General features: G+C 39.2%; 1 protein-coding gene and 1 long non-coding RNA gene across 3 annotated transcripts in view; both read left to right on the top strand.

Annotated features, from left to right (window-relative positions):
• LOC114244176 (uncharacterized) overlaps positions 1–17391 on the top strand; it is a 223716-nt gene extending 206325 nt beyond the window's left edge. Inside the window, exon 7 of one of the 2 annotated variants that reach the window (XR_016325115.1) lies at positions 17350–17391. The gene's annotated coding sequence lies outside the window, so the exon portion shown is untranslated. Of the gene's footprint in view, positions 1–12501; positions 12521–17349 lie in introns of those variants that run through there. The other variant, XR_016325114.1, reaches the window with a different exon arrangement.
• The window catches only part of LOC149500242 (uncharacterized), a 147413-nt gene that overhangs the window by 39476 nt on the left and 81485 nt on the right, over positions 1–26452 (top strand). The gene's annotated exons all lie outside the window — the stretch shown is intronic.

Below are 26452 nucleotides of genomic sequence, written 5' to 3'. Positions count from 1 at the left end.
ATTTTTGGAATCACGAAATCAAAATATTGTTTTGTAATTATTACTAGTATTTAAATAAGAAAATATGTTGGTCGTATGTGAATGAGAATCTGAATAACTGGAAACAAATCACGGACGGTCTTGCGGCCTTAAATTATAATTCCTTTTTTTTGTGAAGAAAGGATTAATGGTGGTTCTGAGGTTTTTCCAGTTTAAGCAGGACAGGTGGGCGAGCAAGAGCTCAGCCAGGAGGGCTGGGATTTGCTAACAACTAACAACTACCCGAGCGCCTCCGAAGGAGACCTAACAACTCATGAGTAGCTGCTTCGCGAATTAATCTATTATCGAAACGGAATCGCGACCCACTGAGAAGATCCGGTGAGAAATTCAGCGGGCTGCTGTTTAGGTTAGGTTGCACGTCAAACTCTTTGCCAGGTTACCGGAATTCTTAAGCCTGCTCCTATTGTTAGAGCTAAAGGCGCCTATGCAAGAGCTATTGGATCTGATGGGTCTGAAAGGACGTGATTAAGATTCCCTGTGTTAAGTGTACCAGAGACTGACGTACACACTTATATACGTTTAAATATATACATATATGGTACCCAGAATACAGATAACCCTAATTTAGGGCCGGACGACCGTGCGTGATTTGTTTCCAGCTATTTATTTATTTATTAATGTAGAGTTTCAGAAACGCGTGTGCGAATTCATCTTCTTGCGGCTCGTGGGTAATGTCTCTATTAATATTTGATGTCGGATTAGTTGGCAGATGCGGCCAATAGTAGGTGTTACAGTCGGCTTCGCGTGAAGGGACGGACTTAGGAGGCTCGGGGCCTTGACCCCCCAAACAATAAGATGTATTTACAATCGTAGTCTCTCAAAGGGTCACGTGTTGAATTAAAACAAAATTTCTGGTTTGAAGTCGCATTTATAATTTTCATGGTATAATTTTAGAGTACTTTCGGATACTTCACTTTTTCTTTCCTTACCTATTCACTGACAGCCTAAGGGCTATTCTATGGGCTATGTCCGGACGGGTAGGTGAGCTCACGGGCTCAATGAGAGAACTTGCTAACACTGACCCTAGTAAAAGCAGTGGTTCACTGAATCAACAACCGAATCGGAATCGCGACCCACCGAGAAGATCCGGCAAGAAATTTAATGAGCTCTGTCTTTAGAGATACTTTAAAGATGATAAATGATAAGTTGAAAACAAAAGACAAAACGCTAGATAAATCGTATTGGTAACCCACTCCATATGGTATTTATTTTGGGTTGTAAGAGTTGAAAACAATTTTTAATGGTGGACTGTGGCTTGGCTCTGCCCCTGGGATTGCTGACGTCCATGGGCAACGGTAACCACTCACCGTCAGGTGTGTCGTCTGCATATAAGGGCGATAAAATTAAAAGTAATTACTTTTTAATTTCACCATTATTATTATTTTTTGTTCTATTATTTTCGACGTTTAGGATACTTTACAGTTTTTCAAAACTACACACACAGAACTTACTATAAGAATTATAAAAAAAAACACGTGTGTCACTCCGGGACTACCGCGGTAAAACTATTGCATAGTATTTTTTATCAACTTATGAAATGTGCAATTATAATTAGACAATAATAGTTTAATATTAAAACAATAACGAAACAAGACCACGCTATATTTATAAACATTAATAAAAGCAAAACATTAACTGTCCTCTTCACACTCATAAGCTAGAGAAAGATGAGCAGACTTTTCATGATGCGCATGCAGTGCGACGTCACGCCACGCGCTTATTCACATACACTACACAAGCGCAACGTGTGAATGTGTTGAACGCGAGTTACATGGTAGGCGGAGTGGGGTGTTCGGTTTTATTTTCGTTACGGTATTTCTTGATTCGGTCGCCGCGCTCAAAGCCCGCGATAAAAGCTATGCAATAACTTAAAAAAAAACATAAATATCTTCTCAATTATGACCCACAATATTCGTATCGCAATGCACGGAGTAAAAGCTGAGAGATTTGGAGATACTTTCACAACGCCGTCCCAACTAATCGGATTCGAACATCGGCAGATGTTGCCTCGCATAGAATACGCATGTTTGGAATTATATATAAAAAAGGTTTTTTTATGAAATTTTTTTTGATGTGACATTAAAAAAATGAAACGGCATTGCCGGTAATATATAAATACAATAGTCCAATATTACAATAGCTCAAATAAGAAGTTGTCGTGGCCTAAAAGATAAGACGCCCGGTGCGTTCGTATCAAGCGATGCGGCGGTGCCAGTGTTCGAATCCCGCAGGCGGGGGTACCTGAATTATTCTAATGAAATACGTACTGTACAAATAATTCTTGGTATTTGTGTAAGTTCTTTAGAGTTCCTCTTGTGAGTCCACGCGGGTAGGTACTACCACCCTGCCTATTTCTGACGTGAAGCAGTAATGCGTTTCGGTTTGAAGGGTGGGGCAGCCGTTGTAACTATACTTGAGATCTTAGAACTTATAACTCAAGGTGGGTGGCGCATTTACGTTGTGGATGTCTATGGGCTCCAGTAACCACTTAACACCAGGTGGGCTGTGAGTTTGTCCACTCATCTGAGCAATAAAAAAAAAAAAAAAAGAGGTAGAACTTAGAAAAAATGGGATAGAATGGAATGGACGAACTCACGTGCAACTTAGTGTTAAGTGGTTACCGGAGCCCATAGGCAACAGCAACATGAATGCCATCGGGCTCAGTTTTACAGTAGAATGGCAGCGTCGTTCTTCAAATCCAAACGCGTTACTGCTTCACGGCAGAAATAGGCAGGGTGGTACCTACCCGTGCAGACTCACAAGACGTCCTACCACCAGTAACCGGTTTTAGATTCAATCTATTGCCCTATTGGACTATAATATATTAATATATTATTACAATAATATAACTATTTATTGAGTCTCGATTTTGTTTTCGTAACTCTTTATGCAAATAATAGCTATGTTGCGCGTTAACATAATATTTTCTTGTTTTCTTTTCTTCTTTTGGTTTTCCCAGCGAAAGTTAGTTTGTGTTTTTAGTGCTTTTGGTAATTCGAGGTTGACCGGAATTGTGTTTGTAAATATATCTAGTTAACATTTAAATTAATTATTTTGTTTTAGAACATAGAGGCCTAAGATATCAGAAATATGTTTTTTTGATTATTGAAATTCACTTAATATTTTTTAACTATTCTAATGACCTCGAGGGATCATACTAGCATACTAGATTCACCGAGCGATTAGGTGAGCTCACGGGGCGCTAACCTGAAGTTTGCTAGCACTGGCCCTAGCAAGAGCTGTGCTTCTGCTTCTGAAACTGTCACCGGATCGGAAACGCGACCCGCTGAGAAGATGCGGCGAGAAACTCAGTGGGCTGTGTGTGAGGGTTAATTTGATCGCCGAGCCCTTCGTCGCAAGCGACGGGTTGGACGGGAACGATGACCGGTGCTTGAGGTATCTAAAAGCACCGTTAGTGGATCGGGAGGATCCGAAATGACGTGCTTAGGGTGAAGGCGACCGTTGGGTCCGCGAAATCGGGTATGCAATTTAATATGATAATTTTGAAATTACACTCTTTGCTACGGTGGTGCCACTACTGGTGGTAGGACCTCTTCTGAGTCCGTCCGCACGGGTAGGATCCTGCCTATTTCTGCCGTAATGCGTTTCGGCTTGAAGGGTATGGCAGTCGTTGTAACTATACTGAGACCTTAGAACTTATATCTCAACTTGGGTGACGCATTTACTTTATAGATATCTACGGGCTCCAGTAACCACTTAACACCAGGTGGGCTGTGAGCTCGTCCACCCATCTAAGCAATAAACATTTTTCAGGCACAAAGAGTTTGTTCTTTACCTCTACCCTGCTTACTAAATGCAGCAATTTCTAATTTCTCATTTTTCTCTGCTGTTGTTAAATAGATAATATTAAGGGATTCGCGTCAAAATCCACAAAACAAATGGCCACGTCTGACGCAATTACGCTAACCAAAAATAATAATCGAATTCCCTGAAAGTTATGAAAATAAATTACAATAATTTTAATCTAAATTGAACGCATTTTCGTCTTCAAATTATTATGCCTTTCATTTATATTCGTCAGTCGGCTGGTAAACAAGCTGTGAGGTGTCAAGAATTTAATACAATAAGGTCAATGGTCTGGATTTATCGCGGGAAATGTTTTCTGTGGTATCGACGGAGCAGGTCGCGACAAAGGCTCTAAATAAATAACTTTATAGGTAGTTTTCCAATTACAGAGCATAATGCAAGTCAGTGACGCACAATGCCAAATTATGCTGAAGCTTAATTGGAACGTGAATTAGTTTTCAAATGCATCAGCAGAGTGCGCTAAGTTAGCACAGTTTTAATTAACATTGATTATTTCTAAGAAACTACGACGAAACGAAAGCCTTACAATTTTTTTCAACATTTAATAATATTACTAACGATATATAAACAAAATTTCGATCAATGCCAACTTAAAGAAAAAACACTTGTCAATTTTCAGTCACTGAGTCGGTATCGATTGCGAGTATCACGCGAGAGCAGTACTTTTGAGAGTGCTCGATTGTGCGAAGCGTTGCTGTAGTTGGAACATTCAACGTTGAGCATTATGCCGCATAATGCACTCTTGTGCTGATTACATTTTCAACATAGTTAAACTGATTTCTTAATGGATTTGATAAAAAAAACTTAAAACCATAGGTTCGGATACGTAAAATCTATATATATATATATATATATATATATATAAATGAATCGCTGTTCGTTAGTCTCGAATTACTTGTGGAAGTCCAGAGAAGGTTTAAAAGGTAGATAAATATGAAAATGCTCGGAATGAAATAAAAATAACAATTTTGTTTTTCTTTTGATATGTCCCCCGTCAGACGGATTCTTTTTGTTTGTTTTAACTTTATTTTATACAAAAATTTAGTTCTTTTATTTGTCGATTGCACTACGAAGTCTGCCGGGTCAGCTAGTTACATATAAATATTTTTGTTTTTGTTAATGTGAAATAATGATTGTTTCTCGCCAGATTGCTCACTGTGTTTCTCGTTGGATCTTCTCAGTGGGTGGCGATTCCGATCCGGGGGTAGATTCTGCTCTTGCAAGAGCTAGTTTTAGCAATTTCTTTCAGGCTGAGCCCGTGAGCTCACCTACCCGTCAGGGCGTAGCTGAAATATCCTCTTAGGCTACCAGTGAATAGGTAGGGAAAAAATACCTAGTCAGGTCATAAATTCTGTCACATGTTTAATGTAAAATAATTGAAACAAGCTTATTCATTATGTAACCATTCATATACCAAAATGAACTTAACAAAACATAGATTCTTATGACACTAAAGTTTATTCAAAATGACCTCCGTGATTTTTAATACAGGCCTTCAATCTGCGCGGCCAGTCGTCTATCGCAGCACGAACGAGGTCCATGTCAATATCGGCGGCTGCCTTAATCAAGGATGTCTTGAGTGACTCCAAATTGGGATGAGGCTTTGAGCACGCCTTTTCCTCCAAGTGTTGCCATATCTTGTAATCTAACGGATTTAAATCTGGACTGGAGGAGGGCCAGTCTTCGTGCCGGATGAAGTCGATTTCACGCGCCGCCAGCCAGTCTTGTGTGCTCTTCGCTCTATGAGCTGGCGCCGAATCTTGTTGGAATACCCAGTGCCTGTTATTGAACATGGTATGAGAAACAGGTTCCACAAGGTTCGTCAGGACTGTATTTTGCTACACAACTGCATTCGTTTTTACACCTTTCTCACAAAAATGTACCTCTGTTAAGCCCCAATAAGAGACTCCCAACCATACCATGAGCGAGGATGGAAAATGACCTCGTTGGACACGCGGAATACGGTTGCTCGCTTCTTCACTACTGTGTGCGTACAGCTTATCATTTTGTTTGTTGCAGCTCTCTTCTACGGTAAAATTTTTTTCATCCGAAAAAAGAATTTCCCGATATTTTTTTCCCGCGTACCGCTTCAACAAACCGCGGCAGCTCTTCAGTCTCAGGTCCATTAGACGAGCATTCAAACGATGTCCTGTTTTTCTTCGATATGCCCGAAGCCCTAAGTCTTAATTTAATACCCTTTTCACCGTGGTTCTGCTTAACCCCATCTGAAGGGCCAACAGTTTCTGCTTACGTTTGGGATTTCTCTGAATTCGCGCCTTCACAGCTTTTATCACTGTTGGAGTCCTAACAGACCGAGGGCGACCACTTCTTGACCTGTCATCTACACTAGAGTCTTTATTGTATCGTTTGATGGTACGATAAACGAATCTTTTGGTTATATTCAAAATTTTCAGTATGTTAAAAATTTGAATTGGCGCGTAACCGCAACGATGCAACGCAATAACTGCAACACGGTCTTCTTTAAGCGTCCACTCAATATTTAAAAATGAGTAAAATTCTAAAAGTATACATTTTTATTTTCATGAACAATTCGAAATTCGAATTCAATAAACTTTTTTTGTGGCCAGCATTCTAAAAGAAAAGTTTTTACTGTGTGACAATACTTATGACCTGACTAGTTATAATATGGTTGTTAAACGTATAATAAATGTTGGACGACATAATAATACTTTCGAATAATAGAACATGAGAAATTTAATGGTTGTTTGTGTAAGGTTTATGATTATATAAAGTCCTGTAGATATTAAGAATTATTATTAAATATGAGGATTGTATTGCAAAGCATGTTGTTTGTTTTCATCGACAGTTTCATCCACAGTGCGTTTCCAAATAACTTTTTTGCCACGTACCATCCGGCTTTGGAATGAGCTCCCCTCCACGGTGTTTTCCGAGCGCTATGACATGTCCTTCTTCAAACGAGGCTTGCGGAGAGTACTTAACGGTAGGCAGCGGCTTGGCTCTGCCCCTGGCATTGCTGACGTCCGTGAGCCGTATGCTCGTCTGACTACAATGGCAATTAAAAAAAAAAACATTTAAAAATTATTGTTTATTAGTTACTCAATTGACTGCTTTTAAAGTCACGTGACTAAGCCACGTGACCAGACAAGAGGGGATAGCCGGCTGAGACATATTTAAAAGAGAATGCAGGCGGTCAGAAGACAGTAGTTGAATAAGACGCATCAATGTAGTGTTTTTTTTTTTTGGTCAGGAGGATAAATGTAAAATTGGCAGATTAAATCAGAGTGTGAATAAATTTAGTCTGTTTAATTTATAGTCTGACACTCAAAATTTGATTGCACGTAATATGTGCTCGCGCCTCTGTTATCCCGTAAGATATATTCTTTGTAAAGCTTCGTAACAGCTTTAGGGACATCCCTATAGTTATAGTAAAATCGATATAGGACCAGTTACCTACAAGAGTATCGTTTTAAAAGAGTCGTGGCCTAAATTTCGAAGTCTCATCTGTATAGAAAAAAATTAAATTGGTTGTCTGTAAAGTCGGTTTACGTACGATAGTTTTACGTGATAACGTCAGTAGCAGAACTATTCGAATTGCTAGGTCTGACGTCACGCGAGAAGAGAGATAAATGTGTCACAAGCCAACGCTTGGGCCGATCGTGCCTCTCTGTCGCTTGTTCCGCGCTCTCGATTGCACGCTCAGACTCAGGCGAAACGTGACATTTTTTCGTGCGTGCAGCCGGTGTTCATCGCTTTATAAGACATTAACTATCACGTCGAAAACGATCTATCATCGGCAAATTGTTGTGCGCCGGTATATTATTACAAGTGACTTCACCGCATTACGGCATCCCTAAGAGGAGACAGCGTATCCAAAATGCGCTAATATCTACTACAATCAATTGCGAATTACGGTAGGCAGCGGCTTGGGTCTGCCCCTGACATTGTTGAAGTCCATGGTCGACGGCATCCGCTCATCATCAGGTGGGCTGTATGCTTGTCTGCCTCCTCCTCCTTGCGCCGTGTTCCTCAATATTGAGGGACGTGACCTTTACGGAGCACTTTTGTTAGGACTATGTCCCTCCATTCCTTCCTGTGCTCTGCGCAGTGGATAGCGACACTTATGCTGGAGTCATTAGCTGTGCCGTATGTCCGTCTGTCTACAGGGACTATTAAAAAAAATATAGAACTCGATATCATAAAAACGTTAATTCAATTCAGTACATCTCATAAACATCAATGATAAATTAAGTTAGTAAAATCGCTAATGCGTACCTCGAAGTGTCGTATCTGAATGTCTAATGTAATCTTTATAAGTGTTTTTTGTCCGGACGAGATAAAACCTAAATTGTTCATGTTTTTGTGTAATATTTTTGAATCACGAAATTGTTAACATTTGTATTTCTATGAACAATTAGATCTTATTCTTTTAAAAGGCTTTTCAATAATCCAGTCTATAATGAAATGGTAAAGAAGAGAGGGAGACTTAATAAAACAACTGGTGGTAGGACCTTATGTGAGTCCGCACGTGTAGGTACCACCTATTTCTGCCGTGAAGCAGTAATGCGTTTCGGTTTGAAGGGCTGGGCAGCCGTTGTAACTGTATTGAGACCTTAGAACTTATATCTCAAGGTGGGTAGCGCATTTACGTTGTAGATGTCTATGGGCTCCAGTAAGCACTTAACACCAGGTGGGCTGTGAGCTCGTCCACACATCTACGCAATAAAAAAAAATCTTAATGCGAATTAATGAATATTTGAAAAATTTCCTAGATGAATATCATATTATAATTATTATTAGACAATGTCCTTTGGTTTTAGTGCACTCTTCTCAGTGGGGCGTGTTTCCGATCCACTGGTAAATTCAGCGCAATACTGCTCTTGGTAGGGCTAGTGTTAGCAACGTCCTCAGGTTGGAGCCCCATGATCTCACCGACTCGCTCGGTGACGCTGGCATAGCCTTGGAGATCTACTGCCGCACTTGAGGAACGACTGACAAACTAGGGTGCGATCGAGATAGCGCTTTACGAAGTCGAAATGGGCCGATTGTCTCTTCCTCAAAGGTCGATATGGTATATCCCGGCTGCAGTACGACCACACCCGAAACTTCAATTAAACTTGGACTGACAACTAGCTTCTAGTAACGATCAGTGTTGTGAATAGCTTGGCATAATCTACCAATTTTGAACAATGGCCGGGGTAGGTCGCCAGAGACCCGGTTCCGTGATATGGATAGCGTTTGTTAAGCGAATGGATGTTACTTCGATCGGTGATCCTGGAATGTTTCCTATGCAGGAGTGTGGCAGCTAGACATCATATAACACTAGATATTTGACAGATGCCTGAATCTCGCTTACGAAATTTTCAAGACTAGAGATCCTGCAGTAGTCGAAATTCGACTATAATTAATTGGAATTGTAAATTTGTACACTATTATGGTTGTATTTTATACTTCCATAATCACAAATTTCGCCAAAGCTACACTATTAAAAAATATTAATATAGACAAACAATATTTAATCTATTCTCAGTTTTACCACAGACGTCAAAAACAAAAGTTTGTCAATAAATAGTATGCATGCGTGTGTGCATCAAACACATGGTATGTAGTGTGTGTAATGTTTTCTATACTGATTTAATGTATCTTTTATGAATTAATTTAAAAAAATATTAGCATTGTGCACTTCTTCTCTGTATTCTCTATAAGTGTGGAAAATTTCATACTCCTCCGTCCGCGCAATTTTCGTAAAATGGGATACAAAGTTTTTGCTTCACGTATTAATATATAGATAAGCTCGCATATATACAAATTCTGAACACCAAATTTTGGACCGTTGATCTACCGAGCAATATCACCCGCTGGATGAAAGATCTTTTCTTTGCTGTAAATCCCACAGGAGAATACTAAGTTCAGAGATAATGAAACGTAAATGAAATGTGTACAATATCTGTACATTGCGGCGGGTATTGACGTCAGAATGACCGCTTTTCCAATATAGATTAATTGGATTGTAACAGAGGCGATTGCTCTTACTATCTCATCTGCAGTGTTTTTAATATTGTTTACAGTTTCATCGTCTATTCCATGATAATGTAGCCTTCTACGATTTTAAAAATCGTTTCTTTTTTTTTTTTTTATTGCTTAGATGAGTGGACGAGCTCACAGCCCACCTAGTGTTAAGTGGTGACTGGAGCCCATAGACATCTACAACGTAAATGCGCCACCCATCTTGAGATATAAGTTCTAAGGTCTCAATTATAGTTACAACGGCTGCCCCACCCTTCAAACCGAAACGCATTACTGCTTCACGGCAGAAATAGGCAGGGTGGTGGTACCTACCCGTGCGGACTCACAAGAGGTCCTACCACCAGTAATTACGCAAATTATAATTTTGCGGGTTTCATTTTTATTACACGATGTTATTCCTTCACCGTGGAAATCAATCGTGAACATTTGTTGAGTACGTATTTCATTAGAAAAATTGGTACCCGCCTGCGAGATTCGAACAGCGGTGCATCGCTCAACACGAATGCACCGGACGCCTTATCCGTTAGGCCACGACGACTTCATAGTTTCGAATTAACTTAGCATGAATACAAATTCAGTGCTCACATTTCGTGATGACGATGATCCGGAAGATCATTGGAGCATCATCTGATTAGATTTTTTTAGACATTAGATTTATTAGCTTGATATATTGTGTTTATTTGTATGTAAAGGAACCTTTGAACGCTATTTCCAACAACTTTAAGGCGTCCCATTAGGTCGTAAATTTATATAATACATGCAATAAGGACAATTAATTTATTATCAAACGTTAATATTGAAAATTTCGTCTTAAAATCGTGATCAATTTCAGCAGATTACAAAAATATTAAATAAGCTGTTAGTTCAGTTTGTTATTATATTAAAGCATTTTTAGTTTTTAAACTACTGATTATGTCATCAAATGTACATTGTCTTAATTTTCTAAAGCATAAATTGTTTTACAACAAGTAATTCTGTTACTGGTACTAATAGTTACTTTGTAACTAATGGTCATACTAGTATATCGTCAAGATATAATCAATGTTTTATTTAATCTGAATTTAATTCGAACCGTATGTACTGATTGATTGCATTCATTAATCATTTCTATTGAGTTCGTTTCGATCATTAAATTCCCAGGATATCGATCCTTGATAATTGATATTAGAGAAGCAATTAGATTTTCCGTCGAGCGGTTCCGTGAGGTCTGGTTCACGTTGAGAGCGATTTGAGGTGACGAAATTTGGTTAAATAGTCAAATTCGTGCTTAAGTTAAAAGCTTCGTAAGCCCAATCGAGCTTCGTTGTAAAGATTTCTCCAGAAACAACTTCCAAAACGACGAAGCGGGTCCATGTCGCGTCCAAAAATATCTATAAAAAATCCCTACGTTTTTCTCTCAAAAAATCTTTGTTTCTGGAATAATCTACTGGAATATTTAATAGGTAAGGGTTGACAGCGGGTCGGCCGGATTTTTATACTGACAGTTGATACGCTTTGATACGCTCATGGCGCGGTCCGACACCATTTTTTCGTATTGGCCAATCCAGAGACTTCAATGAATACCCACCTGAATCGGAAAGTAATACTGTTTCGTGGCAAAATTAGACAAGGCGTATTTATCTATATATTAATACGTGAAGCAAAAACTTTGTACTCCTTGTTACGATAATTACGCGGACGGAGGAGTATGAAATTTCTCACACTTATAGAGAATACAGAGAAGGAGTGCAGAATGTTATTTTTTTTTAATTATGCTTAAAAATTACATTAAATCAATAAATAAAAAACATTACATGTACTCTTTATTTAATGTCAAATCTTTGTTATTACTTTAAAGTCTGTGGTCAAAATGGGGATAGGTTAATGTTGTTTATTTTTAAGATTATTCTAAGATTAGTCTATAGTGCAGTCTTGGCGAAATTTGTGATTATACAAGTATACTCGTAATCATAATGTTCAAACTTAACCATAAAAATGTTCAAACTTATAATTTCAAATAATTATAGTCTAATTTCGACTACTGTGGGACCACTGGTAATATTTATTTCGCACTAGCTGACCCGGCAGACTTCGTAGTGCCTCAATCGATAAATAAAAGACACATTAAGGGGACACATCAAAGGAAACACAAAATTGTTTGTTTTTATATAATTCCGAGCATTTTCATATTTATCAACCTTTTATACCTTCTCTGGACAAATAATTCAAGACTAAAATTAGCCAAATCGGTTGAGCCGTTCTCGAGTTTTTGCGAGACTAACGAACAGCAATTCATTTTTATAAATAGAGATTATGGTATCGCCGTCGCAATTATCCGACTAGAAAAATTTGAACCTGCCTGCGGGATTAGAACATTGATATAGTCGCATCGATTATACCAGGCCTCTTATCCTTTAGGACACTTTAACTAAATAAATATTAATCCGAATTTTCTGTTTACAGGTAAGATAATGGATTTCGTTACGAGGGCTATCTTCCATCTTTGTAAAGGTCAGTCTGTAAGTGAGTTTAGGCTAATGTACTTTTGTTTTAGCATTGCCGCTCACCGACCATGTTCGCATCGGATGGCTACAAAATTTGTTTTAAGTGATTTTACTGGTGGTTACTTTTGTGAGTCCGCGCGGATAGATACCACCGCCCTGCCTATTTCTGCCGTGAAGCTGTGATGCGTTTCGGTTCGAAGGGTGGGGCAGCCGTTGTAACTATACTGAGATCTTAGAACTTATATCTCAAGGTGGGTGGCGGATCTACGTTGTAGATGTCCATGGGCTCCAGTAACCACTTAACATCAGGTGGGCTGTGAGCTCGTCCACAAATCTAAGCAATAAAAAAAAGTTGACAGGCTATTAATTTGCGTACACTTTGAATTTGGAACGCTTGTGTGTAGGACCGTAAGGTTGGGTTCACACGGAATTGTCCTGCACGTTTTTTTTTGTATTCGTTATTTTAACGTATAATCAACCGGGTGTTCATACGGTAGATTTTCATTCGTATAAAAACGCAGGTGTGAACGAGACAGAGCTATATAGTATGCGCCACTCCAACGTTAAAGTTCATTCGATTTGCTAGACAATCCGTTGAGTATTCGTTTAAACACATAAGCGGTTTTTTGCAGCACAAATGACATGTGAATGGTTCTATGTACAATGTATGTCCTATTCATTCGATAAGACGTATACTGCAAATAAACGTGCAGCCTAAGAGAGGTTTGGCCTTTTATTGTAAAATGAAAATAAAAGACCACGAGCTGGGTTTTTTCTTGTCTTCGGCGAGCATGAGCGACCGCCCCGTAGACGACGGTAGTGACGTCATCATGCCTGACGTCACGCCTTTTAAAAACAACCAAGGCATCCGTCCTCCGTCAGATGCAATATTAAATAATACAAACGCGAAACAAAACCAAAATTTCATGTTAAATTTGTTGAACTAGAACATTAGTTGGTAACATTGTCATTGAAAAGAGTTCATATAGATATCATCATATCAATCATATCAATACACTATTGATAATTGATTTAGAGAGCTATTTTTTAACACGTACTTTTGTAAGCTTGAGTTAAGTATAAGGTGATAAGTAATATTCCGTGTCTGAGCTAAGCATTTCGTGGAAGAGCCGTGAGTGGCTAACCACTGAACTAGGGCCATAGTAATATTGATTTTTTAATTTTTTATTTACACAACATACCAAAGCCTAGGCGTAGTACAGGATTACAATTTAGCCGAATAAGGCTTATATCTAATTTAATGTAAACTACTATTTTAATCAAGATCGGACGCTTGGACGAGATTGCAAGGGGGCTGTTTAGTGGGTAGGTCCCTAAATACCAGCCCTGGGGCCGCAGTCCGCTCCCAAGATTTGCGGAATGTACAGTCCCAGTCCTTTTTTTTTTATTGCTTAGATGGATGGACGAGCTCACAGTCCACTTGTTGTTAAGTGGTTACTGGAGCCCATAGACATCTACAACGTGAATGCGTCACCCACCTCGAGATATAAGTTCTAAGGTCTCAGTATAGTTACAACGGCTACCCCCACCCTTCGAAACGAAACGCATTACTGCTTCACGGCGGAAATAGGCGGGGTGGTGGTACCTACCCGTGCGGACTCACAAGAGGTCCTACCATCAGTGATTACGCAAATTATAATTTTGCGGGTTTGGTTTTTATTACACGATGTTATTCCTTCACCGTGGAAGTCAATCGTGAACATTTGTTGAGTACGTATTTCATTAGAAAAATTGGTACCCGCCTGCGGAATTCGAACACCGGTGCATCGCTACATACGAATGCACCGGACGTCTTATCCTTTAGGCCACGACGACCTACGGTCCTACGTACCTAGTACGCCCCCTAGACGCGAGGACCTCGTAGGAAGTACGGTCCTCGGTACAGAAAAAAAAACAGAGTGGTCGTCTTTGAAATTCAGTTTGGTGACCGTCAATACTTATGCCAACGTGAAATGAATACATTTTGTATCCTTCGAGACCTTTCCTTAAATCTAAAATATATTAGAATATATTGTAGTAAGGAGTAGAGTTTATCTTTCATTGATTTTCGATTTACAAGAGCTATTATTATTGTTCGTTTTATCCTGCTCTTGACCGGGCAATTGGAATTAACTGATTACTCAATGCAATGGATGGTGTTAGAAGCGAACACGCAAAACCAATAACGTAGTTACTGCCGGTATGGAGTATTCTAAGCCCGTGCGGGTAGGTACCGCTGATGTGCTATTTATGCCGTGAAGCGGTTTAACTATATTTTGTTTCGAAAAGTGACACAGCCGTTTTAGAATGCAAAGAACAAAGGAACAGAGAGTAGACTTTATTGCACACCAAAAATTATACTGAAAAAAAAATTAACATTTAGGTAATACCAATATGCAGTCTTATGAGTGATCTCTATCATCTGTATTTTTTTATTATTTTTTTATTATTGCTTAGTCGTGTGGACGAGCTCACAGCCCACCTGGTGTTAAGTGGTTACTGGAGCCCATAGACATCTACTACGTAAATGCGCCACACACCTTGAGATAGAAGTTCTAAGGTCTCAGTATAGTCACAACGGCTGCCCCACCCTTCAAACCGAAACGCAATACTGATTCACGGCAGAAATAAGCGGGACGGTGGTACCTACCCGTGCGGACTCACAAGAGGTCCTACCACCAGTAATTACGCAAATTATAATTTTGCGGGTTTGATTTTTATTACACGATGTTATTCCTTCACCGTGGAAGTCAATCGTGAACATTATGTATCTATGTATGTATCATGTATCTATAATCAATAAGCGATCTCTTTCAGGCAGCTGCTTTTGTGTAGAGAAAATCTAAAAAAGATACATATAGTATATCAGGCTCTACTATGCCTCATTAATAGTTTTCAATATACAATATGATACTATTGAAATTTTGAACGAATGTGGTGTGCGGTGGCAATAACGTTGTAATACTTACTGGCTATGATAACTACTTAAAACCAGTCGTGCCTTGTACTAGTTCATTCATTTATGCAATAAAAAAGCTTCATCAACTTAGCCGGGTCAAAGAAGATGAGCCGATATGCGTCCAGCCGCACAGAAAGTATACATATAACTAAATCAATTTTCCGGTGCAGGAAATTGATCGGTTTTCAGTGAGGGGAGATCCGATATCTAGATTGCTAGTCTATTTCCCTCCCCCCCCCTTCCATTTCGAGGATACGTCATTTCTGATATGTGATTGAAAATGTGACGCAGGGTTTGAGTTCAATGCCTTGTAATGGACTAGAATCGATTTTGAAGTAACAGAAGATCTCAATGAATAATTCGGTTATTTTAAAGAAGAGTTGAAATGTTTTCTTTCCTGTTCTATTCTATTCACTAATTTAGGGGAAATACGGGGTTAGCCCCATATTTTCCATTTTATATTTTGAAAGTAAGACAAGCAACACTCCTATCGCAACATGAGCTGGAGTTCTACGTTGAAACGATATTAAGTTATACTCTTTGTCATTGATATTAATGATGGTTGATGGAGACTATAATCTACTGTACTGGGCTGTGAGTCATCTGATAAATGTAAATTCGTGTTATTCGCTTCGAAATGTCAGCAATCAGATATTCTCTGTTTGACAGATATTGCTTGCGTTAAGGCATGTTGATTATTGTAGAAAAGACTTGGTGCGGAGCTCATTGTTGTTGTTGCTTGTTCATGTCAGTCTCAAGGGATAATCTGTACAATCTCTAACTACAATTTGTAAGAAGACCTCGACTTTTCAAGGCTAGGGTTGTGGTATCCACTTAGCTACTTAACAGCGTACTGTGACCTTGTATTCACACGAATTAGAAGACAAAGCGCTATTTACGAATAAATTTCAAAGCCCCAATCAAGAATAGGCCGGAGTTTATAAAATACAAAAATACGTCGAACCTTGATTAGTATTTGAACTGAAAATAGATTGTTGCAATTTCTGAAAAGGAATTCTGACTTTCCCGCTTTATACGACAAACGAAGTGCGACACTCGAGATGAATTGAAGAACGTTACTGTGATCAGGGCCAGCAGGGGTGGCACAAGGGTCCTCTCATCGATGCTGTTTTCTTATAACCTGTAGGGTTGTGCGAATTTATTTTTTAACGCAAAAGAAAATTTACTAACTACAGTGATGATCGGTTGAGTTTTATTTTGTGACGAAATAACGTCATGTTTTCATTGTCAGTTGCCATGAAAATAACGAAGCTATAACGGTAGTTGAACGCTCCACAAATTGGTTGTGTCTGTACGTATTTCTTAGACTTGTGTTTTGTTTGTGATATCACAGACAAGCGTACACGATTGCATGTAAACTTGCTTAATACCGTCATCCATCTTAAGATACGAGCTTGGAATCTCGATTTTATTCTGCAGCGGCTGTTCCATCTTTCGAACCAGAACGATGATTGTTTCGCGTTACAAATAGGCAAGTTGCTGGTACCTATCCGTTTGGGGCCATATTTGTCACTCGTGATACGGCCAACGCGGTTTTTCAATGACCATTAAGCAACGGAATCAGTTTTTTTCACGAAAATTTAAAATTAAATTAAATATTTCTTTAAATCGCCAGCCCTGCCCAAAACAGATACTGAATTATTCAACACTTAGAATCAGGAAGGCACCTATCACCCTCTAAATTCCACTCAGCGTTTAACGGACTCCAAAGACGTATTCCGAGGGTCAAGTCGTGCTTGTTGGGGATCTTTTGATTGGTTTTATTGTTATTATTATTTGACTGCGTCGCTGTCTTGTTGCTTGGGTAGCGTCGAATAGAACAATGAGAGCTTAGTGGTGATAAATTGGAGAAGAGAAGCTGCGATGTATCGGACTGGAGACTTCACTGGACCAAGGCTAAGCCCTAATTATCCAGATAATGATGAATGGTGCATTACTGTCTGCTGCATTTGAAGAATTGCCATAGAACTAAGGGAACTGGTGGTAGGGCGTCTTATGAGCCCGCACGGATAGATACCACCGCCCTGCCTATTTCTGCCGTGAAGCAGTAATGCGTTTCGGTTTGAAGGGCGGGGCATCCGTTGTACTGTAAAAACTGAGATCTTAGAACCCATGTCTCGAGGTGGGTAGCGGTATTTATGTTGTATAAGGGCACCAATTAACATCAAATGGGCTGCGAACTCGTCCATCTATCTAAGCCATTAAATAAAAAAAGATGTGTGGTGTCGTGGGACATCGGATAGGAACGAATCTTCCTTACTATAAAAATATTAATTTTAAGTTCTATTCGAGGTATAAAAAATATATAACTGGAGGTTTCGCAACAACCCACGGTAATTCGGTAAAATGCGAACTAATTGTGGTACACTTCTTTCACGGTTGTTTGCATAAGAGTTAGTGTATTGCGCAAACGAACGCTCTAATATCGTGGTCAATGAATGATAAAAAAATATGTTATTTTTTGTACGTTATTACAAAGTTAAGTCGTACACTGTGTGCATTACTAATTTGTACGTTATTACAAAGTTAAGTCGAACACTGTGTGAATTACTAATAAAAATCCTACCTTACGGAAGCTTTTTCCCGGTCAGGGTACCCCTCCGCATCGTCCCATAAGGAATTTCGTTCCAAAACTTCGTACTAATGAATAAAAAACGTCAGAAATAATGCTATGACAATTTGCAACATTTACCTATCAATTATGTCAACGTTTTGCTATAATTTCAATTTAATACACAATGTTATATTCATTGAAATGAATAAAATTTAATTCACCATGCAATTTCAGCATTTAAAATGGCAAGTGAATTTCTCAAGCACGCGGCGAACAGACACGTAGGTAGCTAATAAAATGAATTATTCATTGAATCTGTTCGCTTTGCAATGAGATTCGACAAGACGGATAGTTTTAATTTACATACCGAAGTTTAATTTATATGCGATTTGTAAATGAAAGTAGTTTTATGAATTGGACCGCTTTGAGCCGTGCTGAGAAATAAGTAAACACACTTTACTGAGATCTTAGGACTTATATCTCAAAGTGGGTGGCGCATTTACGTTGTAGATGTCTATGGATATTTCAGGAAGAAATTATAAAGGACTTGGCTTCGGCCTTAATGAAATTTTTATTTCAGGATATAATATAAATCGTACAAGACCTGGCTTTGGCTTTTTGAAAATTTATTTCAGAAATTATATAGAGCAGACAAGGCTGTATGGGCTTAGATCCCCTTGCCTTTCCTAATAAGAAAAACTCTACCAAAAAAAAAGTCTATGGCCTCCAGTAACCACTTAACACCAGGTGGGCTGTGAGCTCGTTCTCACATCTAAGCCATAAAAAAAAACTTTAAATAAACGTTCTTAAGAAAAAGGCGAACTAAAATTTTATAAAATATCCCTCCTTTTTGGGAATTTCTTTGTTCATCGCGACAATTTAAACTATTTTTATGGTTTAATATACTATACGTTTGTATTTAATTCGTGCAATCCCACCGAAAGTCTTTATTAAACAGACACTTTCTGTATATCTATATACCTAGTCAGGTCATAAGTATTGTCACACAGTAAAAACTTTTCTTTTAGAATGCTGGCCACAAAAAAGTTTATTGAATTCGAATTTCGAATTGTTCATAAAAATAAAAATGTATACTTTTAGAATTTTTACTAATTTTTAAATATGAAGTGGACGCTTAAAGAAGACCGTGTTGCAGTTATTGCGTTGCATCGTTGCGGTTACGCGCCAATTCAAATCTTTAACATACTGAAAAATTTGAATATAACCAAAATATTCGTTTATCGTACCATCAAACGATACAATGAAGACTCTAGTGTAGATGACAGGTCAAGAAGTGGTCGCCCTCGGTCTGTTAGGACTCCAGCAGTGATAAAAGCTGTGAAGGCGCGAATTCAAAGAAATCCCAAACGTAAGCAGAAACTGTTGGCCCTTCAGATGGGGTTAAGCAGAACCACGGTGAAAATGGTGTTAAATGAAGACTTAGAGCTTCGGGCATATCGAAGAAAAACAGGACATCGTTTGAATGCTCGTCTAATGGACCTGAGACTGAAGAGATGCCGCGCTTTGTTGAAGCGGTACGCGGGAAAAAAATATCGGGAAATTATTTTTTCAGATGAAAAAATTTTTACCGTAGAAGAGAGCTACAACAAACAAAATGATAAGGTGTACGCACACAGTAGTGAAGAAGCGAGCAACCGTATTCCGCGTGTCCAACGAGGTCATTTTCCATCCTCGCTCATGGTATGGTTGGGAGTTTCTTATTGGGGCTTAACAGAGGTACATTTTTGTGAGAAAGGTGTAAAAACGAATGCAGTTGTGTATCAAAATACAGTCCTGACGAACCTTGTGGAACCTGTTTCTCATACCATGTTCAATAACAAGCACTGGGTATTCCAATAAGATTCGGCGCCAGCTCATAGAGCGAAGAGCACACAAGACTGGCTGGCGGCGCGTGAAATCGACTTCATCCGGCACGAAGACTGGCCCTTCTCCAGTCCAGATTTGAATCCGTTAGATTACAAGATATGGCAACACTTGGAGGAAAAGACGTGCTCAAAGCCTCATCCCAATTTGGAGTCACTCAAGACATCTTTGATTAAGGCAGCCGCCGATATTGACATGGACCTCGTTCGTGCTGCGATAGACGACTGGCCGCGCAGATTGAAGGCCTGTATTCAAAATCACGGAGGTCATTTTGAATAAGCTTTAGTGTCATAAGAATCTATGTTTTGTTAAGTTCATTTTGGTATATGAATGGTTACATAATGAATAAACTTGTTTCAATTATTTTACATTAAACATGTGACAGAATTTATGACCTGACTAGGTATTAATACGTGAAGCAAAAACTTTGTATCCCTTTTTACGAAAATTGCGCGGACGGAGGAGTATGAAATTTTCCACAATTATAGAAAATATAGAGAAGGAGTGCAGAATGTTAATATTTTTTTAAGTTATGTATAAATAAATCATTAAATCAATAAAGAAAACATTACACACACTACCGTGTATTTGACACAACATACACACATACTTTGTGTTTATTGTCAAACTATTGTTATTGTTGAAAGTCTGCGGTCAGATTGAGAATAGATTAATATTGTTTGTTTTTAATATTATTTGTTTATAGTGTAGTCTTGGCGTAATCTGTGATTATAGAAGTACAATAAATCGTTTTTGACAATAGAACAATAATAATGTCCAAACTTATAATTTCAATTAATTATAGTCGAATTTCGACAACATAGGGACCACTAGTTTTATTTATTGCTTGGTTCGGCGGACGAGCTCACGGTCCACTTGATATTAAGTGGTCACCGGAGGCCATAGACATCTACAACGTAAACGCCACCACCTACCTTAAGACACGAGTTGTAAGGCCTCAGTAGCTCAATCTTCGATATGTTACTTACACGTATTTATCTCATAATTCAGTCCTCGGTAGAACAAACCATCGAAATCAGGCAATCTCCAGCTATTGACGTAAAAGATATTCTCGGATTCTAATTACTTACGGCTGAAGAGTAGGGGTGTCGCCGTGTACTTGTAAAGGTAGGTTGGTAATTTTGGGTCACGTACAGTCTTGGATTAAAAAAAAATACGTATTTCAGTTCGTTAGAATATATCGTGAAAGGCTAATTCACCTTGAAGTATTTTCTCTATATGTGCTTCTTAGTGTCTTTTATCTTTCCATTATCCAGGGTGAGGATGATATTTTGGTGGCTTGGTGTCTTTAGTTGTTTATTGGCACTAAAAGAGTAGGTTTCTCCAGAGAGAGCGAGGATAGTGGACATGGATTGGATTTTGGAGGGAGAACCACCCTAAGCACTCCTGACACAGCTCCCACTGAGGCAATGTGTGTGGTCTAACATAGAAGGCGATGGGGTAGTACCCCGCACTTCCTCTCCCCCACTTAAGGGTATAGGATATTAAATCGTGGGGTGAACTGGTATTTGATTTATGCGATATTTCGCTTATTACTGGTGGTAGGACCTCTTGTGAGTCCACACAGGTAGGTACCACCACCCTGTCCATTTCTGCCGTGAAGCAGTAATGCGTTTCAGTTTAATGGGTGGGGCAGCCGTTGTAACTATATTTGAGACCTTAGAACTTATATCTCAAGGTGGGTGGTGCATTTGCGTTGCAGATGTCTAGGGGATCTAGTAACCACTTAACACCAGGTGGGCCGTGAGATCGTCCACCCATCTAAGTAATAAAAAAGAAATAAATAAAAGTGCTATACAAAATCTGAAACCAATTAGATCAAATTACCAAAGATTCGGAATGCGACTACATTGTTGAGTAGAATCAGGAAGAATCAAAAGGTTTTTATTCTTCCTTATTTCGTTTATTCCTTTCTTATTTTAAACGAACATCAAACAAACAATGAAAGTTATAAAATCTTTTCGAATCACTTCATATAATAGGGTAGCAAATATTGAATATCAACTAACGGCCATAGGTACATATTATATCATAGAAGCATGACTAAATTTCTTGCCTTTAACGGGCTACCGGGACTGAGCAAAATTTATTGGGCGAGTGAGCATCCATTCCAGCTGAGTTCTTCTGTGATTTTCAGAGTCGCATTAGGAATTTCACATTTGGGGGGTCAATTTTCAAATAAGTCAGAGCACTTTCTTTACATCAGATTTGAGAAAAGTGCATAAGGATAGATAGTGGCTGTATGTCAATGAGCGAATGTGACCAGTGACCATTGGTAGAGCGGTATGGTAATAAGCCTTCTCGTACCCTAAAAAAACGGTGCTGGTATATAACTAACATAAGCTCTTACCATTTCCTTTCTCGGATAGAATGCCGAATATCCTGCTTGATTCCTGCGGCTAAAGAAGTGCGCAAGGTATGAGGGACTATAGCAGAAGATGCTAAATACGCTAGCTCCCCCCAATAAACCATTCCCCTGAACTCTCACCCTATGCCTAATTCTTGCTTGCGACAGAAACTAAGAGAGATAGGGGCTCAGAATTATTTTATCACTTACCACTCTTATCTGCTTTATGATGGATGAACAAGTGACGTTATCTAAGTCTACACAGGTAGGCATCCCCGTTACGCCCAATTCTGTCGTGAGCCAGTCATGTCTTTCGGTGCGAATGGTGGTACTTAATCGTCTGCGATCACGAAAACTCTAAAGCAATCGAAAAGCTGGAAATAATTTAATGACAATGAAAAAATATTAAGCCGTCAAAGTTGTTTTTATTATATACTAGCGAACCGCCCTCGCTTCGCTTCGGAAACATTAAAACACACAGGAATCAAAAAAAAAAAAAAAAAATAATAAAAAAAGTAGCCTATGTTCATCAGGGACAATGTCGGCTTCTAATGGAAAAATAATTTTTCAAATCAGTCCAGTAGTTTCGGAGCCTATTCGAAACAAACAAACAAACAAATCTTTCCTCTTTATAATATTAAGTATAGATTTATCGACTTGGCGAAATTAAAGAAATTACTAATTTAAAGAAAGAAGACACAGTAAGTGGGACGTGGCTTGCTGAAGTCACGTCGCACTGACTCCAGAATGGTCATAGTCGAAAAAGGGACAACTAGGTAACATATTGACTCGTTCAGTTGTTATTTTCTGATCTCAGCACCCAAGGATAGACGGACATTGTACATTCGCGTGTTAACTTAAAACTACCCACATTTTGTCATTTCTATTTCATCATTACTTTCCTGCTCTCAGACACGTGGGATCGGCAAAACATGTTTTCTCCTTCCATACTCCTCTACCATATACCATTTCTTCGCTCACTCCCCTCTTACACATATCGTCTTTCACGCAATCCATCCATTTCTTCTTAGGTCTACCTCTTCCTCTAATCTTCCTCTTCTTAAGATCATTACTTGTCCAGAATTGTAATTCTATATTATTTATTTCTGATTCCGGTCCTGGCGTTACTCTGGGAACCCTGTACTCATTTCAGCGTTACACAAACCCATTATAAACGGTCTTATGTACACTGTGGAGTACAAATATAATTTTAAATTAAACACGGCAGATGGAGTCTTGGGTCGTTATACAAATTTTCCAGAGTAGAAGTGAATCTGGTCTCTCCAGTGGTGCTTTTTATCAAAGATTTTATGAGCGTTTTTATGGGAAACGAGAGCTTTAAAACCGATATATCTTTCTGGTTATAAACCAGGGGTTCCCAAGTTCATTTTGTCTACTGCCCACTTTGAGAATAAATTATTTTTAGCGCCCCCATTTTTTCCTCTACTTAACAACGCATATAGCAAGAGCTCACTAGGTGTCTAAGAGTCCTCCTAGATGAAATTACAAATAGCCTCCCAAACCTCTACACAACGCCCCAATTTTTTTTTCTGGGTCTCTTACCGCCCCCCCCTTTAGGCCTGCAGCACCCACAAGGGGGCGTTATCGCCCACTTTGGGAAAGGCTGCTATAGACCATATAACCATTGGCCTCTAACTACCGCATCATGGTACCTTACAGACCATCTGTGCTAGTCGTAATTAAGGTGATAGAAGGCTTTAGGTCCGTTACCGGAATAACAACATACGTCGCATTTTACACACAACAACTTATTACACAAAAACTTCTACAAACAGTTCAGAAGATGAAGAGCAACAAATTCGAGCACAGGTAGGTAGTTCGAAGCAAAAGGTAAGAGAAAGTCTAGGCCCAGAAGGTGCTCTAAACTGTATACTTTTTTTATTTTTTATTGCTTAGATGGTTGGACGAGCTCACAGTCCACCTGGTGTTAATTGGTTACTGGAGCCCATAGACATCTAAGATGCAAAATGCGCCACCCACCTTGAGATATCAGATCTAAGGTCTCAGTATAGTTACAACGGCTGCACTGCCCTTCAAACCGAAACACATTACTGGTTCACGGCAGAAATAGGCTGGGTGTTGGTACCTACCCGCGCGGACTCACAAGAGGTCCTACCACCAGTAATAAATTAAACTAAGCATTTAATTTTGTGTGTAAGTCACCACAGCTACTTTAAGAAATAACAACGTGAATGCCACCTACCTTGAGGCATTCTGAACGGCATTGTGCCTGTCTTATCGTGAAGTCAGAATGTGTGATTGCTTGGCAGTCAAAACAGGTAGATCAGTGGGAAAGACCCATGCGTTTCTATAATACGACGGTTAATTATTAAGAAATTGGTGCTTTTTTTTAAAACTTGTGGGTGGGTTGGGCGTACTCAAGATCCATCTTGAGATATTCGAAGTTCTATGGTCCAATGGCTTACCTTTTCTACGAACTGAAACGCATTACCGCTTCACTAGTACTGATAACTACCACTGCTGGAGTCTTTGTGGACTATGTATTGGGGTACAAAAATACTGGAGTGGAGATCTCGTATTGGATGTCGTAAGGTGGGTAGACATACCAATGAGGTGGACTGATGACCTAGTCAAAGTGGCTGGTGGGGGCTGGATGCGAAAAGCAAGAGACCGAAGAGAATGGGGTGCATTTGAAGAGACCTACTCTGAGCATTGGGTGGATACGGCTTGAAGAAGAGACCATGTATTATAAAGAAGTTAGACCATTCGAGAATCCACCCTATTTGGAACCTTAGTTCCTTTGCACTAAGTCATATCTTGAATAATGATGACGGTAGAGGAAATTTAGCTGTTAGTCATGTCATTTTCAAAAGCTCGTTTTGAAAATAGCCCACACGAAACTTCAACTCATCATCCTTTTTTCGAAGTGTGTAACAAAAGCTCCTTTTGTATAAGAGCTTTCACGGGCGGAGTTCCAGAGCTTTTTATTCAGCGTGTCACTTTCACCTGTCAACGCTTATCTTTGTTTTTTTTTTGTCTTTATTCGTATAATATTTCTAGAACGAATTTGCGTTTTTAAAACGCGGAGTAAAACTAAATTGAGTTACTATGAATTGAGTGGCGTTTTATTAAAAAAAATTGTGTGACAGATTTTACGAGACAACAATAGACGTTTAATCTCTATATATAAAAATGAATTGCTGTTCGTTAGTCTCGCTAAAACTCGAGAACGGCTGGACCGATTTGACTAATTTTGGTCTTGAATTATTCGTGGAAGTCCAGGGAAGGTTTAAAAGGTGAGAAAATATGAAAAAAAGCTCGGAATTATATAAAAACAAACAATTTTGTTTTTCCTTTTATTTATCGATTGAGGTACTACGAAGTCTCCCGGGTCAGCTAGTCATAAATATATTTTAGGATTCGTTATTTTTAAATCGTTTTTAGAGTTAGATGTTTTTTTTACAAAATTTAAACGTCTTTTAGTGTTGGATCTTGGGGCGGGTAGCCGTCATACAAACGCAAGATATTTGACAGATGCCTAAATATCGCTTCTGAAATTTTCAAGATCTCTTCTTCTTCGTCGCTTTCTTCATTACTGAAGGTCATGTCCCTGAAATTTGACCGGGGCCTGTCTCGTGAGCTGTATCCACCTCATCCGGTCTCATCAGCTTCTCGAATAGCTGTTGCGATTGGTAGCCCAGTTAGGGTGGTTATTTGATCATGTGGGCTACTCCCACTTATACACTTACACACAACTAGTACGCATTTACATACACCACGTTACATTTTATTCCTATACAAATTTCAGCCGCGTCAATGTGCACCAGTCGACTACATTGGACACACGCATCCAAAACCGGTTTGTTGTGACGCTGATACGTCGTTGTCCGCGCACAGCACCGCGCTGACTTCAGTCAGAGCTTACCCGCATCGTCTAACGCTCGCTTACGTTTCGCTCCGATAAAATTGTATGTGTACCGTTCCAAATAACAACCGTACAAGTTCCAAATAACAACATTCGGACCGTCGGTCTACCGAGCAATATCACCCGCTCAGTGAAAGACCATTCCGCCGTCGTTAAGTATCTACAAAATCACACTAACGGCTAGATGATCAGCCGCGGGGTCCCTTTCCTTCTAGTTTACCTGTCACAATCACTTTATCCAAGTTTTTTTTTTATTGCTTAGGTGGGTGGACGAGCTCACAGCCCACCTGGTGTTAAGTGGTTATTGGAGCCCATAGACATTCACAACGTAAATGCGCCACCCATCTTGAGATATAAGTTCTAAGGTCTCAAGTATAGTTACAACGGCTACCCCACCCTTCAA

This window comes from Bombyx mandarina, chromosome 23 (assembly GCF_030267445.1).
Source record: "Bombyx mandarina strain Sakado chromosome 23, ASM3026744v2".
NCBI lineage: Eukaryota > Metazoa > Arthropoda > Insecta > Lepidoptera > Bombycidae > Bombyx > Bombyx mandarina.
Note: the sequence above shows the minus strand (reverse complement) of the source record. Positions and strands in the feature narration are given on the sequence as shown.